A 20,996-nucleotide genomic window follows, 5' to 3' on the forward strand; every position below is an offset into this window, starting at 1 on the left:
GGGACTCAGCAGATCAGGCAGCATCTCGGGAGAGAAGGAATGGCTGACATTTCGGGTCGAGACCCTTCTTCAGACTGATGTCAGGGGGGTGGGACAAAGGAAGGATATAGGTGGAGACAGGAAGATAGAGGGAGATCTGGGAAGGAGGAGGGGAAGAGAGGGGCAGAAGAACTATCTAAAGTTGGAAAATCTGTCCCTCTCTTCCCCTCCTCCTTCCCAGATCTCCCTCTATCTTCCTGTCTCCACCTATATCCTTCCTTTGTCCCGCCCCCCTGACATCAGTCTGAAGAAAGGTCCCGACCCGAAACTTCACCCATTCCTTCTCTCCCGAGATGCTGCCTGACCTGCTGAGTTACTCCAGCATTTTGTGAATAAATACCTTCGATTTGTACCAGCATCTGCAGTTATTTTCTTATACTTAAGACAGGGAGATGAGGTGATAATCAAATCAGCTCAGTGTTGATTGAACAGCAGAGAAGGCCCGGGGGTTTAAGTTGCCTTCTGTCACTGTTTATATGTTCAGGTCTCTCCGTCATTTTCTCCGAGATGATTCCTCGGAATCTAATCCTGGCGTCTTTCCATTTCTTATCTAATTTCTCCCCTTGCAGGACGTCATCAAAAATATAGCAACAAGTCTCACATAGGACACAGCGCAGTAAATTTGTTCCTTCCTACATGTTGAAGAGCAGAGTTGTCTGATGTTTGGTATTCATTGTCGACGGTTCCAAAAACATGAATTCACCCAACTACACCAATGGAAATATCTGTAAGTTGTTGCTGGACCAGACATTAAGGCAGCATGCCAAACAGATATGTAAAGACCTTCTGATCACCCAGTTATGCTGTGAAACTCAATGACAGCCAAAAGACCTAGTGCAGAGTAATTCAGTAATCACAGATTCAGAACATGCATGTAGTTTACAGATTGATTTCCTCAAGCAGAGAGAACACAATGCATACAAATGCGAAATTATAGACAATAGGTGCAGGAGTAGGCCATTCGGCCCTTCGAGCCAGCACCGCCATTCAATGTGATCATGGCTGATCATTCACAATCAGTACCCCGTTCCTGCTTTCTCCCCATACCCCCTGACTCCGCTATCCTTAAGAGCTCTATCTAGCACTCTCTTGAATGTATTCAGAGAATTGGCCTCCACTGCCCTCTGAGGCAGAGAATTCCACAGACTTACAACTCTCTGAGTGAAAAAGTTTTTTTCCTCATCTCCATTCTAAATGGCCTACCCCTTATTCTTAAACTGGGCCCTGGGTCTGGACTCCCCCAACATTGGGAACCTGTTTCCTGCCTCTAGCGTGTCCAATACCTTAATAATCATATGTTTCAATAAGATCTCCTCTCATCTTCCTAAATTCCTGTGTATACAAGCCCAGTCGCTCCAGTCTTTCAACATACGACAGTCCCGCCATTCCGGGAATTAACCTAGTAAACCTATGCTGCACTCCCTCAATAGCAAGAATATCCTTCCTCAAATTTGGAGACCAAAACTGCACACAGTACTCCAGGTGTGGTCTCACTAGGACCCTGTACAACTGCAGAAGGACCTCTTTGCTCCTATACTCAACAATTCTGCTGAAAATCTGAAATAAAACCAAAGAGTGCTCAAAGTATTCAACATATGCAGAGAGACAAATAGAGTAACTGTTGCTGGTTGACGACTTTTCATCAGAAATGGGACAAGTTAGAGATAAAACAAGACGGAGGGAGAAGGGGCAGAGAACGTAGGAAGCTGAGCACTGAGAACAGGGTGATTGGTGAAGGTGGAAAGTGGAAATTAATTTTGTTTTCTCACCAGTTAGGTAAATTACCTCTCAACTCCGATTTCCAACGCATTTACCTGGCCTAGTGTTATTTTATTCTTATAATATTTCTATGACAGTTTTGTTTTTAAACATGAAAGCACAGCTATATCAATGATTTGGATGAGAATGTACAAGGCATGTTTAGTAAGTTTACAGATGACACTGAAGTGAATAGTATTGTAGACAGCGAAAATGTTATTAAAAATATACAGCAGGATCTTAATCAGTTGGGCAAGTGGGATAAGAAATGGTTAATGGAGTTTAATGTAGATAAGTGCGAGGTATTGCATTTTGGGAAGTCAAACTAGGGCAGGACTTTCATACTGAATGGCAGGACTCTTAGAACTCTTGTGGAGCAGGGATCTAGGAGTGCAGGTTCTTAGTTCCTTAAAGGTGGCGTAACAGGTAGATAGGGTGGTCAATAAGGCTTTTGGCACATTGAACTTTATCAATCAGGGTATTGAGTGTAGAAGTTGGGATGTTATGTTGCAGTTGTACAAGATATTGGTGAGGCCACATTTGGAGAATTGTTTTCAGTTTAATGACCTGACTGTAGGAAATATGGGCCAAGCGCAGGCAGGTGGGACGAGTGTAGCTGGAACATGTTGGCTGGTGTGGGCAAGTTGGGCCGAAGGGCCTGTTTCCACACTGTATGACTCTATGTTGTTAAGATGAAAAGAGTGCAGAAAAGATTTACTATGTGTCGCCAGGACTTGAGGGCCTGAGCTATAGGGAGAGGTTGAACAGGCTGGGACTTTATTCAGGAGGATGAGGGGTGATCTCGTAGAGGTGTATAAGATCATGAGGGGAATAGATAGAGTAAATGCACAGTCTTTTACTGATTATTGAGAAATAATTGTTGAATTTTATTGCCAGAATTCAATTCTGCGCATCAAACAGGAAATGCTAATGAAAATGTACAGAGTACCCACTCTCTGACTTTACCAGGATACATGTGCTTCACAAGTAGGCCAGCGCAAATTGGAGGAACAGCACCTCATATTTCGCTTGGGCAGTTTACACCCCAGCGGTATGAACATTGACTTCTCCCCCTTCAGGTAGTCCCTGCTTCCCCTCTCTATTCCCCCACCTTCCCAGTTCTCCCACTAGTCTTCCTGCCTCCGACTACTTCCTATCTTTGTCCCGCCCCCTCCCCTGACATCAGTCTGAAGAAGGGTCTCGACCCGAAACGTCACCCAATCCTTCTCTCCCGAGATGCTGCCTGACCCGCTGAGTTACTCCAGCATTTTGTGTCTACCTTTGATTTGAACCAGCATCTGCAGTTTTTTTTCCTCCACTGGATGTCTAAACTGTCTGGGTTCTCAGCTGACCACGATTTTATACATGAAACAAGCATTTGGAAAGTGCATTTGGGAATTTCAGGGGCTCGAAATTGGTTAAAAATATTATGAACAAACAGATGTCAGTTATTAAGTGAAAACATCCCTGTTCTGAAGGCAGATGCCCTCAGACCTGCTAATAATCATGCCTTATCCCCAATAATGCCTGCCACAGGGAAAAAAATGTGCTTTCTGCTCATCTGCCTGTAAAACAGTTTTAAACACGCAATAAATAGTTTTGTAAGTAAATGTTAAATCATAAACATGCTCTTAAAGCTTTTAAAGGGAGTGAGGCTGCAGACAACTGGCACATAGGCTCGATAATATTGTGCTTGGTTTTACTTCTCATGCAAAGATTAAAAGCAAACATTTTTTTGGTATCAATGTCAATGTTCTTGCCAACATCACAAGGGTCATCATTGCGATCGCATTGCTGGAAGTGCTCCCACTAAGATTCCATTTTGGTAGCTCGGACACATGCCTGTTTTGTTTTAATTCACTGGTTGGACAGGGTTGAGAAATAAGCAGCACATTTCGGCGATCTGTTTCTCTTCAGTGAACAAAGCTCTCCATCTTTTCACCGGTCTGCATCTCGATTATCTTTTAGAAACTTTAAAAAAAATAATATTCCAAGCTCCCACATTTCCTCTGATTGTGACTTCCCATTCCCAACACACCTTAAGCTCTTGTTTACAACTTCACCAGTGATAGTAGAATTCTGGAGTAGAATTAGGCCATTCGGCCCATCGCGTCCACTCCGCCATTCAATCATGGCTGATCTCTGCCTCCTAATCCCATTTTCCTGCCTTCTCCCCCGTAATCCTTGACACCCGTTCTAATCAAGAATTTGTCTATCTCTGTCTTAAAAATAACCACTGACTTGGCCTCCACAGCCCTCTGTGGCAGACTCCCCATCTGTGGGGGTATGAGGAGAAGGCAGGAACGAGGTACTGATTGAGAGTGATCAGCCATGATCACATTGAATGGCGGTGCTGGCTCGAAGGGCCGAATGGCCTCCTCCTGCACCTATTGTCTATTGTCTATTGTCTATTGAGTTCCACAGATTAACTACCTTCTGACTAAAGAAGTTCCTCCTTTCTAAAAGAGCGCCTTTTAATTCTGACCTTATGACCTCTGGTCCTAGACTCTCCCACCATTGGAAACATCCTTTCCACATCCACTCAATCTATGCATTGCGACTTATGATCTGTTTCAACTAAACACCATCTTCCCATCTTTGCTTCTTCATTCTTACATCAATTTTACGTATGAACAGGGAGTCAGGGGGTATGGGGAGAGGGCAGGAACGGGGTACTGATTGAGAATGATCAGCCATGATCACATTGAACGGCGGTGCTGGCTCGAAGGGCCGAATGGCCTACTCCTGCACCTATTGTCCATTGACTTGTGAAACACGCTGGTAAGGTTCCCTCACTACATGAAAGGCGGTACATAAATTCAAGCTGGTCAGAATTTTTTTTTTTAAACTAAACAATACATGCAGGTTTTATTACTTCACAGATCGAATGTAAGAGTGGTTTATCACCAGCTGGTGTAATAAAATAGAGGAGTTGCAAAAAAAGGAAGATAAGAAATAACTTGTGGTACAGTATTTTCCTCTTACTCTGCTGAATGTCAGGCAAACTCAAGTAAAAAGACAGGTTTTCATGGCTTAGAACATGGACTAACATTATAAAATGCAGGAGTGAAAGGAATTTCCACCACAGCCTCTATTCCATTGCCAGCTCTGTCCTATCCAAGTGCAGGGGCATCACAGAGTGCTCCTAATTCAATTCACATGCCGTGAGGGATGTTGGGTTTTAATCCTTGCACTATGGCGAGTCCGGAAACTTGTTGGTTGTAGAAGAAGTTTATTGCAGCCGCAATATTCGAATACAGAGTTAAACAACAAGGTAAAGGACAACCATCAAAAACTTACTGTCTTCTTCGAAGACTTCGCCGAACTAACTATTTCGGGCGCCAAACGCGCACATGACATCGCTGGCCAATCAGCGATGTCGCTCCCTGGACCAATCCCCATGGTCGCGTTCACACGTGACCTCGCTGGCCAATCCGAGGGTTCGACGACCTGGACCATTCTCTATGGTCGCTACATGACCCCCCCCAGAACCCGAGGTGCGGAACCTAGCAGGGAGCCGGATTTCGCGACCATAACGAGTACGGAGAGGGACAGCCTGAACCACAGGAGCCGGGGGTTCCGGACTTGGCGGAACAGCCGGAACGGGAGGTCCTGGAGGAACTACCGGAACGGGGGGTCCTGGAGGAACTGCCGGAACGGGGGGTCCTGGAGGAACTGTCGGAACGGGGGGTCCTGGACTGAGCGGAACTAACGGAGGTCGGCCTCTCCTAGGGGTTTGACCGACCAGGACTGGTTGATCCGGATCCAAATGTGCAGGTTTGAGCCGGGACACCGAGACGAGCTCACTCTTGCCGCACATGTCTAAGGTGAAGGTAGCCGTTCCCTTACGCAAAACCCGGAACGGCCCTTGATAGACCCTCTGCAACGGGGCGCGATGGGAATCTTTTCGCAGAAAAACGAACTCGCAGTCCTTCAGGGAAGGCGGTTCATGTACCATGGGACACCCATGACGTGAAGTCGGAACTGGAGCCAGGGAGCCCACCTGTTCCCGGAGAGATGCTAACACTGATGGGACTGTAGGTTGCTGGTCTGAAGGGTCCGGAAACAGATCTCCGGGTACTCGAAGTGTCGAGCCATATACTAGCTCTGCGGACGACGCACCGAGATCTAGCTTAGGAGCAGTCCGGATGCCCAAAAGAACCCAAGGGAGCTGGTCTACCCAGTCCGGGCCTTCAAGCCTTGCACTGAGGGACGCCTTAAGTTGGCGGTGGAACCTTTCTACGAGTCCATTTGCCTGGGGGTGATATGCAGTCGTGGGTTGTACAACTTGGACCCGTACAGTTCTGCGAGCGCGGCCCAGAGGGACGAAGTGAATTGTGGGCCTCTGTCAGTGGTAATAACTGCCGGGACCCCGAAACGAGCTACCCAATGAAGGGCCAAAGTCCTAGCACAAGACGCTGACGAAATATCAGACAATGGGAAAGCCTCTGGCCACCGGGTGAACCGATCCACCACCGTGAGGAGGTGGGTGTAGCCCCGGGAGGAAGGCAAAGGACCGACCAAATCCACGTGGATGTGGAAAAAACGAACAACCGGGACCTCGAAATCCTGTACGGGGGGCTGGACATGGCGCTGGACTTTAGCGGTCTGACAGGGAACGCAGGCACGCGCCCAACCCGCTACCTGTTTCCGTAGGCCATGCCAGACAAACCGAGCTGCTACCAAAGCAGAGGTGGAGCGGATGGACGGGTGCGCCAGCCCATGAATGGCATCGAAAACCCGGCGCTGAAGGGAGGGCGGTACTACCGGCCTGGGACGGGGAAGAGAAACATCGCACCAGACTTTTGTGCCTTCTGACCCACAAGCTACCTGGGCCAACTTCAATCCCGAAGTGGTGGACTGGTATGCCGAAGCGGTATCCGCTAGAAGTTGTGCCTCCGCAAGCTCTTGGGGATCCACTTCGCAGTCCACCGCCGAAATAGGGGGAAAAGCAGGTCTAGACAGGGCGTCAGCAACGGCATTAAGCTTACCCGCGACATGACGGACATCGGTGGTGAATTCGGAGATAGCAGTCAGGTGCCGCTGCTGGCGGGCCGACCATGGGTCAGACAATTTGACAAAAGCAAATGTTAATGGTTTATGGTCCGTAAAGGCCACAAATGGGCGGCCCTCAAGGAAGTACCTGAAATGACGAACAGCTAAATAGAGGGCCAAAAGCTCTCGGTCAAATGCGTTATACTTCAGCTCAGCCGAATTTAGTTGCCGGCTGAAAAACGCCAAAGGCTGCCAACGGCCACCGACCTGCTGCTCCAGAACCCCGCCCACCGCCACGTCAGAGGCGTCAACCGTCAGGGCCGTGGGGGCGGAGGGGCTCGGGTGGACCAACATGGTGGCGTCTGCCAAAGCTGCCTTAGCTGCTGTAAAAGCCGACTCTGCGGTCGGGGACCATATCAACTCTACCGGATTCCCTGCAAGGCATTGGAACAGCGGGCGCATGACTCACGCAGCTGCCGGAACGAACCTATGGTAGAAATTAACCATGCCTACGAACTCCTGTAGCCCTTTTACTGTGGTGGGCCTAGGAAATGCCCGGATAGCCTCCACCTTTTCGGGTAAAGGGGAGGCGCCGGCAGGGGTAATTCTGTGCCCTAGAAAATCAAGAGCAGGAAGGCCGAATTGACATTTGGAGGGTTGGATTATGAGCCCGTGGTCTTGGAGCCGCTGGAAAACGGTCCACAAGTGGGCCTGGTGTTCCTGTACTGAGGTGCTGGCAACCAGGATGTCGTCTAAATAAATAAACAAAAAGGGTAAATCCCGGCCCACGCGGTCCATCAGTCGTTGGAAAGCCTGTGCCGCGTTCTTTAAACCGAAAGGCATACGCAACCATTCAAACAACCCGAACGGAGTAATCGTTGCAGTTTTCTGTATGTCCTCCGGTCGCACCGGGATCTGGTGGTATCCTCGCACCAAATCGATTTTGGAGAACACCACCGCTCCTTCCAGCCCAGATGAAAAGTCCTGTAGGTGCGGTATGGGGTAGCGATCAGCCGTGGTGACAGCATTGAGACGCCGATAATCGCCACATGGTCTCCACCCCCCAGATGCCTTGGAGACCATATGTAACGGCGAGGCCCACGGGCTGTCAGACTGACGAACAATTCCCATTTCCTCCATCTTCCTGAACTCTGCCCGTGCCACCACCAGTTTGTCTGGCGGTAGCCTCCTGGCCCGAGCGAAAACAGGAGGGCCTTCGGTGCGGATGTGATGGACCACGCCGTGCTTGGCCGAAGACGTGTCGAAACATTGAATGAGCAGCTCTGGAAACTCTGCCAGAATCTCAGCATACGAGTCGGGGGCCGCGACGACGGCCTGGACAGTAGGGCTGGGCGAGGAGGCGATTGTCGGAGCGACATGCTCATCTTCGGCGGAGGGTCGGAGGTCGTTACCGCGGACATCAGGGACCAGTGAAAAAGCCCAGAGAAAATCTGCTCCCAAGATCGCTTGTTTGACGTCGGCTATGATGAATGGCCATTCGTACGTGCGGAGGCCTAACACAAGGGACATCTTCCGTATACCGAAAGTGCGAATTGGGCTGCCATTAACCGCGATGAGGGTGGGACCTGTCTTACCCGATCTGGTTTCGAGGTCGCTCGGCGGCACTATACTGACGATGGCTCCCGTGTCCACCAAAAATTCTGTGTCCGTGAATCGATCATGGACATAGAGGCGCCGGTTCTGGCCAATCGTAACTGCCCCTATGTACGATCGGCCGAGGCATTTCCCGCGAAGGTACAAGGTGAGCGGCAGTTGCGGGATTCGCTACCCCATCGTAAGTGATAATAGCACCAGCCGTGCTTGTGCGGATCTTTTTGGCGGGCTTTCGGAGAATTGGCGGGAGACATGGCGCCATCTTGCCGTCGCTGTGGCGTGGTCACTGATGTCGAGACCTTGTTGATCGAACCGCTTGCCTGGTCCTTTGCCTTGTTTTTAGCCGCAACGAGCGCGTCCGCTTTCGCTGCATATGCTTCGGGGTCCTTAAAAGAACAATCCGTGAGCAGCAGTCGGACATCCTCAGGAAGCTTCTCGCGGAATGCCTGTTCGAACATAGGGCAATCCGTATGCTCACCGGCTAGCATCATCATTTCGGACATGAGGACGGAAGGCAGTCGGTCTCCAAGATCCGGTAGGTGCAGAAGTCTTGCCGCACCACCATGCTTATTAAACCCGAAGATTCGCAGTAATACTTTCTTCAGGGCCTCGTACTTGCTTTCCGCAGGTGGATTAACGATGAACCGCATCACGCGCGTGGTCGTCTCCGATGATAGAGCGCTGACGAGGTAGTAATACCTCGTGGAGTCGTCCGATATCTTCTTTATATGAAATTGAGCTTCGGTGTGTATAAACCAAGATTGCGGTGCGTGCGTCCAAAACCACGGAAGGTGAACGCTTACCGCGCTTGACTCCGGTGTGCCCGGCGCGGCCATCGCCGACGAGGCGTCGGGTCCCTGCATAGTCGGTGATCGTCCAGATCACGTCGGGGTCACCAATATGGCGAGTCCGGAAACTTGTTGGTTGTAGAAGAAGTTTATTGCAGCCGCAATATTCGAATACAGAGTTAAACAACAAGGTAAAGGACAACCATCAAAAACTTACTGTCTTCTTCGAAGACTTCGCCGAACTAACTATTTCGGGCGCCAAACGCGCACATGACATCGCTGGCCAATCAGCGATGTCGCTCCCTGGACCAATCCCCATGGTCGCGTTCACACGTGACCTCGCTGGCCAATCCGAGGGTTCGACGACCTGGACCATGGTCGCTACAGCACGCTGCTGTGCTTGCAAGCAGATGAGTATTTAAGTCCTTCTACCTCCATCAATCTACCTCCTTCCACATTTAAACAGACATTGGGTGCATTGAACAAGCTGCCAGAGGAAGTCGTTGAGGCTGGGACTATCCCTACATTTAAGAAACAGTTAGACATGGATAGGACAGGTTTGGAGGGATATGGACCAAACGCAGGCAGGTGGGACTAGTGCAGCTGTGACATGGTGGCCGATGTGGGCAAGTTAGGCCGAAGGGCCTGTTTCCACACTGTATCGCTCGATGACTCTATATCAGTCAGCAATCAAGAAACACTTAAAGGGCAATCCATTTTAACACGTTAATTGCTGATAAGGAGTGGTATTATCAAGAGTTGGGGAGTTTAACTCAAGGTGTAAGAGCTTTCTTTAGCATTCCAAGAAACCAAGGTAATTGGGCAGATTAGATCAGTCAACAAACAAATGTGCAAATAAAGCCTGGCCTCTTGAGCTGACTTTCTCACCTAAGAAAATAACTAAGGAACAATAGGATCTTGGTACGCAAGGAGCCCTAAAGGGTAAAGAAGCCTTAGAGGATATTTGCCTTCATTAACACAGAATATATGTGTAGGAAGGTTATGATGCTATGATATAAAGTCTGAGCACCTGCCTCGCTCGGCCTTCAGCTTAACAGGACCATGCACTCTTGTCAGAACAGGACTCTTGTCAGCACACTTTTAAAAACATCCCACTTTCTGGACATTCCTTTCGCTTCGAAGAAATCTGCTTCAATTAACTTGAGCGAGTTCCTGTCTAATACCTTCAAAGTTGGCCTTGCCCCAACTTAGAATTTTAACTCCAGGGCCCGCTCTGTCCATTCATAACTATCTTAAACCTAATAGAACAGTGGTCGCTGGTCCCAAGAGGCTTATCCACGAACACTTCATCCACTCGCCCCTCCCAATTTCTTAAGACTGGATCACGCAGACTACCTCTCCCGTGTAGGCCCTCTACATATTGCCTTAGGAATTTTTTTTCCTGAACACATTTGACAAATTCCACCCCGTCTAAACCTTTTACTGTGACAGTCCTAATCAATATTGGGAAGGTTAGAATCCCCCACTATGACGACCTGCAGCTAGCTGCCTGCAATCCCCTGGCATATTTGCTCTTCTAAGTACTGTTGTGTGGCGGCTCCCAAGGGTCGGGCCATACCACAACCGACCCCTCGGCACGGGAATGGACCGGTCGAGGGGGGCGGTCCTTTGCTACGGATATAAAGGACGAGGTTTTGGGCACGAAGTTATTCCAGCAGACTTGACCGGTCTGACAACTGTAATAAAATCAAACCTCCCGAAATACCCGGCTCCTCGCCTTTATTTCGGGCCTCTTTCGACGTGCCACAGTTGACTATTTGGAGGCCTGTCCTTTTTCTTGATCGCCTCTGTCTCCTTTTTAGATACAAAACAATCCGCAGACTTCGACCGGTGCCTCAACTACATCTCCTCCCACCTGTCCCTTGCAAAGACACCTTCCTTTTCTCGTGGTTTCCTCCATCTCTGTTACATATGCACTCAAGATGAGGCTTTCCCTTCTGAGGTTTTCAATAGACAATAGACAATAGGTGCAGGAGTAGGCCATTCGGTCCTTCGAGCCAGCACTGCCATTCAATATGATCATGGCCGATCATCCACAATCAGTACCCCGTTCCTGCCTTCTCCCCATACCCCCTGACTCCGCTATCATTAAGAGCTCTATCTAACTCTCTCTTGAAAGCATCCAGAGAATTGGCCTCCACTGCCTTCTGAGGCAGAGAATTCCACAGATTTACAACTCTGAGTGAGAAAGTTTTTCCTCATCTCCGTTCTAAATGGCCTACCCCTTATTCTTAAACTGTGGCCCCTGGTTCTGGACTCCCCCAACATTGGGAACATGTTTCCTGCCTCTAGCATGTCCAATCCCCTAATAATCTTACATGTTTCAATAAGATCCCCTCTCATCCTTCTAAATTCCAATGTATACAAGCCCAGTCGCTCCAGTCTTTCAACATACGACATCTATCCGAGGTGTCCTCTTTCTTCTGGAAGAATGGTTTCCCTCCCCTCCACGCAATTTGGGATAAGGCGTGTTTGGATAGCGGAGTTAGGGGGTATGGGGAGAAGGCAGGAACGGGGTACTGATTGAGAGTGATCAGCCATGATCGCATTGAATGGCGGTGCTGGCTCGAAGGGCTGAATGGCCTACTCCTGCACCTATTGTCTATTGTCTATTGGATATTTTTGCTACATTGATGAGACCACACACAGACTAGGCGACCACTTCACTGAACTCTGTCCACCAGGGCCATCTCCCTACTGCTAATCGTTTTAATTCACCTTCCCACTTCCACCTCTACCATTCGTTGGCTTGCTCTATTTCCTGAGTGAGACCAGGCAACCTGGAAGAACAGCACCTCATATTCCGCTTAGGGAGCCCACAACCCAACAGCATTAACATTGAATTCCCTATTTTCAGATAAAATCCCCTCACCCACCACCAAGATCCCTCCCCCAACTTTCTTTCCACTCCCTGTCACCTAGTGTCTTTCCCTTCCTCCAGCTACTCATCACTTGCCCCTCCCCTTACAGGGCCCCTCATTGTTCAATCCACCCCACCCCTCATTCCCTTCTACCACCTGCGCCCTTTTGTCTTCTCCACTTACTATCTCCACCTTTCTCTCCCCCACCTGACTCATATGCCAATCGACCCCTCTTCACCTGGATCCACCTATCACCTATTTGGAGTGCGGGAGGAAACTGGAGCGCCCGGGGAAAACCCACGTACTCACTGGGTGAATGTACAAAACTCAATACAGGCAGCACCTGTGGTCAGGATCGAACCCGAGTCTCTTGCGTTGCGCCACCATGCCGCCTCGACGAGATGCCAAATCTTGTCCTGGCATAACTTTTCAGTCTAGTACTATTATTCCTCAATTTACAAATGATTGATTTATGAATTTATGCCACAATGACACTGACTATTTGTGGTGTATATCAGAAGGGTCTCGATCCGAAACGTCATCCATTCCCTCTCTCCAGAGATGCTGCCTGACCCGCTGAGTTACTCCAGCTTTTTGTGCCGATCAGCGATTTATGAAACTATGTTTCATTATAACAAATAGCCTACTGGTCTCCATGCACAGGTAGGAACCATTACATTTCTCACAAGCCTTTTTTTCCAACTCTGATATGATCATTCCTATTATGAAAATTGTGATAACATTGGAAAATGCTGTAAATAATCAGCAGATCAGGCAGCATCAGTGTAAAGAGAAGCTGAGACAATAATCCAGGTCAAAAACACTTTGACAGAACTGGAAACATATTATTTTGCCAAATGACTGCAATGACTTCAACATGCAGTCAGTACTAACAGCCAGAAGTGCTCTTCATTGACTTGTCTGACTTCCAAAATCCCTGCTGGCACGACTTAAAGGTAGTCTCCATTGCTTAAAGCTCGCCCGCACTCTTAAAGTCTTGGTGCACTGTTGCTGCTGAAGATGGTAAAACTACGCAGAACTGAGCTTTGCAACAAGGCAGATATCTAAGTAACTTGATAAATGTTTTTTTAATGAAGTAATAGAAAGGCTTGATGAAGGAACTGCAGTTAATAGGCACTTGTCGAGATACCCCACAGTATCTGAAGGGATGTGAACTGTGGAGTTCCCCAAAACTAGAACCACAGTTTTGTCTTAATGTATATTAATGATTTTGATTACAGTATAAAAGGCACAATTTCCAAATGAGCAAATGACTGGGAGACTTAGTGAACAGTAAGGATAGTTAAAAAAAAACCTCAGGCAGATATGGACTGGCTTGTAAACTCGGTGGAAATGTGGGAGGTGAAATCTGATGCCAAGAGCAAATTTTTACACTTTTGAAGTGAAAATCAGAAACAATATAAAAGAGAAGTCACACATCTGAATGAGGTACAGGAACAGAGACATAGAAACATAGAAACATAGAAAATAGGTGCAGGAGTAGGCCATTCGGCTCTTTGAGCCTGCACCGCCATTCAATATGATCATGGCTGATCATCCAGCTCAGTATCCTGTACCTGCCTTCTCTCCATACCCCCTGATCCCTTTAGCCACAAGGGCCACATCTAACTCCCTCTTAAATATAGCCAATGAACTGGCCTCAACTACCTTCTGTGGCAGAGAATTCCACAGATTCACCACTCTCTGTGTGAAGAAATGTTTTCTCATCTCGGTCCTAAAAGACTTCCCCCTTATCCTTAAGCTGTGACCCCTGTGACATTGTGACCCAAGCTCCTTGTTGGTGGCACGGCATCACAGCTGTTAAGCCCCTGTCCCACGTAGGCGGTTTTTTAGGCATCTACAGGCGACTAGGCCGTCGCCACACGGTCGCCGGGGTGTCGCCTGTACGGTCGTGAGTCGTCTCCAAAGAGTCTTTTCAAGAATCTTTCCAGATTTGCATGCAATACACGGCTTTTTAAACAGTGCATTCGATCTGGTTTGAAATGATTAGCGGCTATTTCTTGCAGAACCCCTAGCGACCTCTCGCGGAACCCTAGTGTTCCGGGGAACGCTGGTTGGGAAACGCTGCTCTGTATCCTTGGGTCGTTAATCCAATATTTTAATTTGTCTGCATTGAATGGTTCAACTGAACAAGATCCTTTAAACCAAAATTGAAACAAAAGTGCCTTTTTACCTTCCAGTTATGGGATTGGCTAATGTGTAAAGTGCAGCAAGCGAACATTGGTTCCCTCTCCAATTCGTTTTGGTTTGCAATTCTATACAGCCCGTGACAACAAAAGGCCTCTGAGTTGTTGTTTACACTTAGTTTTATTCCAAGTGCTTTATACTTAGTTTCCTTTGTCGTGTGTGCCTGTGACCAAGCATTGGTAATCTATAGGGGAATAAAACTGCAGATACTGGTTTAAATCGAAGGTAGACACAAAATGCTGGAGTAACTCAGCGGGTCAGGCAGCATCTCAGGAGAGAAGGAATGGGTGACGTTTCGGGTCGAGACCCTTCTTCAGACTGATGATGGAAGGTAGACACAAAATGCTGGAGTAACTGTCATGGGCCTCCTCCAGTGCCATAGTGAGGCCCACCGGAAATTGGAGGAACAGCACCTCATATTTCGCACGGGCAGCTTGCAGCCCTGCGGTATGAACATTGACTTCTCCAACTTTAGATAGTTCCTCTATCCCTCTCTTCCCCTCCCCCTTCCCAGATCTCCCACTGTCTTCCTGTCTCCACCTATATCCTTCCTTTGTCCCGCCCCCTTGACATCAGTCTGAAGAAGGGTCTCGACCCGAAACGTCACCCATTCCTTCTCTCCTGAGATGCTGCCTGACCTGCTGAGTTACTCCAGCATTTTGGGAGTAACTCAGCGGGTCAGGCAGCATCTCAGGAGAGAAGGAATGTGTGACGTTTCGGGTCGAGACCCTTCTTCAGACTGATGATTCAGACTGGTAATCTATGATCAGCTCATTTTCCATCCATGTCAGCAATATCTTGCTGATGCAGGACCTGAAATGTCAATTCTGGTTCCCTCTCCACAGACGCCCTCTCACTTACTGGGAATGTCTCGCAAACCCTGTTTTTAATTTCAGCTTTCCAGCATTGGATTTCAGCTTTCCGACATCGGATTTCAGCTTTCCGACATCGGATTTCAGCTTTCCGACATCGGATTTCAGCTTTCCGACATTGGATTTCACCTTTCCGACATTGGATTTCAGCTTTGCGACATTGGAATTCAGCTTTCCGACATCGGATTTCAGCTTTCCGACATTGAATTTCAGCTTTCTGACATTGGATTTCAGCTTTCCGACATTGGATTTCAGCTTTACGGCATTGGATTTCAGCTTTCCAGCATTAGATTTCAGCTTTCCAGTAGCCGACTGTTGTGCCCCACCTGGGTTACATAGAAACATAGAAACATAGAAAATAGGTGCAGGAGTAGGCCATTCGGCCCTTCGAGCCTGCACCGCCATTCAATATGATCATGGCTGATCATCCAACTCAGTATCCTGTACCTGCCTTCTCTCCATACCCCCTGATCCCTTTAGCCACAAGGGCCACATCTAACTCCCTCTTAAATATAGCCAATGAACTGGCCTCAACTACCTTCTGTGGCAGAGAATTCCACAGATTCACCACTCTCTGTGTGAAAAAAACCTTTCTCATCTCGGTCCTAAAAGACTTCCCCCTTATCCTTAAACTGTGACCCCTTGTTCTGGACTTCCCCAACATCGGGAACAATCTTCCTGCATATAACATATATAACATATAACAACTACAGCATGGAAACAGGCCTGTCCGGCCCTACCAGTCCACGCCGACCATTCTCCCTGACCTAGTCTCATCTACCTGCACTCAGACCATAACCCTCTAATCCCCTCTCATCCATATACCTATCCAATTTACTCTTAAATAATAAAATCGAGCCAGCCTCCACCACTTCCACCGGAAGCCCATTCCATACAGCCACAACCCTCTGAGTAAAGAAGTTCCCCCTCATGTTACCCCTAAACCTTTATCCCTCAATTCTGAAGCTATGTCCCCTTGTTGGAATCTTCCCCACTCTCAAAGGGAAAAGCCTATCCACGTCAACTCTGTCCGTCCCTCTCAGAATTTTAAAAACCTCTATCAAGTCCCCCCTCAACCTTCTACGCTCCAAAGAATAAAGACCCAACCTGTTCAACCTCTCTCTGTAGCCTAAGTGCTGAAACCCAGGCAACATTCTAGTAAATCTCCTCTGTACCCTCTCCATTTTGTCGATATCCTTCCTATAATTTGGCGACCAGAACTGCACACCATACTCCAGATTCGGCCTCACCAATGCCCTGTACAATTTCAACATTACATCCCAACTTCTATACTCGATGCTCTGATTTATAAAGGCAAGCATACCAAACGCCTTCTTCACCACCCTATCCACATGAGATTCCACCTTCAGGGAACAATGCACAGTTATTCCCAGATCCCTCTGTTACACTGCATTCCTCAATTCCCTACCATTTACCCTGTACGTCCTATTTTGATTTGTCCTACCAAAATGCAGCACCTCACACTTATCAGCATTAAACTCCATCTGCCATCTTTCAGCCCACCCTTCCAAAAGGCCCAAGTCTCTCTGTAGACTTTGAAAATCTACCTCACTATCAACTACTCCACCTATCTTAGTATCATCTGCATATTTACTAATCCAATTTGCCACACCATCATCCAGATCATTAATGTAAATGACAAACAACAGTGGACCCAACACAGATCCTTGGGGCTCTCCACTAGACACTGGCCTCCAACCTGACATACAATTGTCAACCGTTACCCTCTGGTATCTCCCATTCAGCCATTGTTGAATCCATCTTGCAACCTCACTATTAATACCCAACGATTTAACCTTCTTAATCAACCTTCCATGTGGAACCTTGTCAAATGCCTTACTGAAGTCCATATAGACAACATCCACAGCCTTGCCCTTATCAATTTCCCTGGTAACCTCTTCAAAAAATTCAAGAAGATTAGTCAAACATGACCTTCCAGGCACAAATCCATGTTGACTGTTTCTAATCAGGCCTTGATTATCCAAATAATTATATATATTGTCCCTAAGTATCTTTTCCATTAATTTTCCCACCACAGACGTCAAACTAAAAGGTCTATAATTGCTAGGTTTACTTTTAGAACCTTTTTTAAACAAAGGCACAACATGCGCAATGCGCCAATCTTCCGGCACCATCCCTGTTTCTAATGACGTTTGAAATATTTCCGTCATAGCCCCTGCTATTTCTGCACTAACTTCCCTCAATGTCCTAGGGAATATCCTATCAGGACCTGGAGACTTATCCACTTTTATATTCTTCAAAAGTGTCCGTACCTCCTCTTCTTTAATCCTCCTAATTTCCATCACTACTCTACTTGTTTCGCTTACCTCACATAATTCAATATCCTTCTCCTCGGTAAATACCGAAGAAAAGAAATTGTTTAATATCTCCCCCATTTCTTCCGGCTCAGCACATAGCTGTCCACTCTGACTCTCTAATGGACCAATTTTATCCCTCACTATCCTTTTGCTATTGACATATCTGTAGAACCCCTTGGGGTTTACTTTTACATTACTTGCCAAAGCAGCCTCATATCTTTTTTTCGCTTTTCTAATTTCCTTTTTAAGATTCCTTTTACATTCTTTATATTCCTCAAGAACCTCATTTACTCCCTGCCGCTTATATTTATTGTATATCTCCCTCTTTTTCCGAACCAAGTGTCCAATTTCCCTGGAAAACCACGGCTCTTTCAAATTATTATTCTTTCCTTTCCACCGAACAGGGACATAAAGACTCTGTACTCTCAAAATTTCACCTTTAAATATCCTCCATTTCTCTATTATATCCTTTTCATAAAACAACAATTTCCATTTCACTCCTTTTAAATCCTTTCTCATCTCCTCAAAATTAGCCTTTCTCCAATCCAAAATCTCAACCCTTGGTCCAGATTTGACCTTCTCCATAATGATATTGAAACTAATGGCATTATGATCACTAGACCCAAAGTGCTCCTCAACACATACCTCCGTCACCTGACCCATCTCATTTCCTAACAGGAGGTCCAACACTGCCCCTTCTCTGGTAGGCACCTCTACGTATTGCTGCAAAAAACTATCCTGCACACATTTTACAAACTCCAAACCATCCAGCCCTTTAACAGAATGTGATTCCCAGTCTATATACGGAAAATTGAAATCACCCACAATCACCACTCTGTGCTTACTACTAATATCTGCTATCTCCTTACATATTTGCTCTTCCAATTCTCGTTCCCTATTTGGCGGTCTATAATACACCCCTATAAGTGTTACTAAACCTTTCTCATTTCTGAGTTCCACCCAAACAGCCTCCTTAATCGAGCCTTCTAGTCTGTCCTGCCAAAGCACTGCTGTGATATCCTCCCTGACAAGCAATGCAACACCCCCACCTCTTGCCCCTCCGATTCTATCACATCTGAAACAATGAAATCCTGGAATATTTAATTGCCAATCGCAACCCTCCTGCAACCATGTTTCACTGATCGCCAAAACATCATACTTCCAGATGTCAATCCAGGCTCTAAGCTCATCCACCTTTCTTACAATGCTCCTAGCATTAAAATATACACATCTAGCCTGTCCAACCCCTTAAGAATTTTGTAAGTTTCTATAAGATCCCCCCTCAATCTTCTAAATTCCAGCGAGTACAAGCCAAGGGTTGCAGCTTTCTCATCGCCATCATGAACAGACACGAAGTGGTGAAGTAACTCAGCGGGTCAGGCACCATCTCTGGCAAACATGGATCGGTCATCCATGTTCTCAAGAAATATTGTCCAGCCTGCTGTGTTGCTCTAGCATTTTGTGTCTTTCTTATAAACCAACATCTGCAGTTCCTTGTGTTACCCGCCTTTCGGAGCTTTTTTTTTTCTTTACGACACCCAAGACTTTTTAGTTGGCTGAACAGTGGAGGAAGATGCTGGCAGTGAAGGCAAAGACATGTCAATAAATCGATTTTGAACTCAATCAGGGCCAGGTTGAATAGACAATAGACAATAGGTTCAGGAGGAGGCCATTCGGCCCTTCGAGCCAGCACCGCCATTCAATGTGATCATGGCTGATCATTCTCAATCAGTACCCCGTTCCTGCCTTCTCCCCATACCCCCTGACTCCGCCATCTTTAAGAGCTCTATCTAGCTCTCTCTTGAATGCATTCAGAGAATTGGCCTCCACTGCCTTCTGAGGCAGAGAATCTGCACATATCCAACACAATGGCATGAAGCAGAGCCTTGCTCCCTGACCTGAGCCAAATGGGGGCCAACTATGTAAGTTGACTTTGATTCAGATTGGTGTTTGTGTTCATGAAGTCAGCTGTACATGCACTTGACCCACTAGGATTCCCTTACTGTAACACTTAGGCTGGGTCAGGTGTAGATGCTCATGGGTTGGGTTAGAGCATCTTTAAGAAATCTGTAAGAAATATGAGCAAGATAAGCCCATTTCACGCTCTTGAATCAACTCTCCAATTCGACAAAATCGCAGCTTTCCTTCTGCCCAAAACCTCCTGCCTTTATTCCCACATCCCTGGATTCCTGTAAATCCAGAAGTCAACTGGTATCTGTTTTGAGTGCAAAATTCCAAGAGTCACTGATTGCATATTTCCATTTGATGGCAAAGTAGGCCATCGAGCCCTGGAGCAAATCCAGTTCCCCCACTTGTTCCTACTCACTCTACAATTCCTCTTCATTCCAGTTGCCAAACCAGGCCAGTTTATATGCTCTCTATCGTTCGAGAGTATTCATCAACATACTGAATTTCTTCAATCTTCTAAGGAAGTAGAGGCATTGATGGTTTTTTTTTTTATGATTGCATCATTGTGCGGGGCCCAGGAGAGATCTTCAGAGATACGCATGCCCAGGGACATGTCGTTGTTGACTCTCTCCACCGCTGACGCGGGTTTGTGGATCCCCGGCTTTTCTCTTGCTAAAGTCAACAGTCAGCCTGTTGGGCTTGCTGGGGTCGCGAGCAAGGTTGTTCTTCTGGCACCAATCAGATTTTCCCATCTCCCTCCTGCACTCTGACCCACCATTACCCATTATTCTTCAATCAACGGGTCCCACATCATCGGCAGATTTAAAGGAGGCGTTGAAAATGTGCGTAGCTACGCTGCCGTGGCAATAGAGTGCGTGGAGCGAGGGACGAAGCGCACAAACCTCAGGTGCTCCTGTGCCGATGGCTACCAAGGAGAAATTGTTGCCAATTTGTGCTGTTTGCGTTCCGCCAGTGACCAAGTCGAGGATCCAGTTGAGCGAGGATGGGCAGAGACACAGTCCTCTGAGTTTGATGACAAGCTTGAAGGGGATGATGGCGTTGAATGCTGAGCTGCAGTTGATGAACAACAGCCTGACTCGGCGTGTTCTTATTACCCAAGTGGTCCAGTGCAGAGAGAAGAGACAGCGCGGTCTCGTCCCCCGTTGATCTATTGTGCAAGTAGGCAAAATGGTGGTGGGTCCAGGTCCTTACCAAGGTAGGAGTTGATATACACCATTACCAATCTCTGGTATTTATTCACAAAATGCTGGAGTAACTCAGCAGGTCAGGAAGCATCTCAGGAGAGAAGGAATGGGTGACGTTTCGGGTCGAGACCCTTCTTCAGACTGATGTCAGGGGGGCGGGACAAAGGAAAGATATAGGTGGAGACAGGAAGACAGTGGGAGATCTGGGAAGGGGGAGGGGAAGAGAGGGACAGAGGAACTATCTAAAGTTGGAGAAGTCAATGTTCATACCACTGGGCTGCAAGCTGCCCAGGCGAAATATGAGGTGCTGTTCCTCCAATTTCCGGTGGGCCTCACTGTGGCACTGGAGGAGGCCCATGACAGAAACGTCAGACTGGGAATGGGAGGG

At 47.4% G+C, this 20,996-nt stretch overlaps 1 protein-coding gene across 4 annotated transcripts in view; it reads right to left on the minus strand.

Moving 5' to 3' along the window:
* Positions 1-20,996, minus strand: part of sugct (succinyl-CoA:glutarate-CoA transferase) — a 378,390-nt gene that overhangs the window by 234,947 nt on the left and 122,447 nt on the right. The window lies entirely within an intron of this gene.

The sequence above is a fragment of the Rhinoraja longicauda genome, chromosome 4 (genome assembly GCF_053455715.1).
Source record: "Rhinoraja longicauda isolate Sanriku21f chromosome 4, sRhiLon1.1, whole genome shotgun sequence".
Classification (NCBI taxonomy): Eukaryota; Metazoa; Chordata; class Chondrichthyes; order Rajiformes; family Arhynchobatidae; genus Rhinoraja; species Rhinoraja longicauda.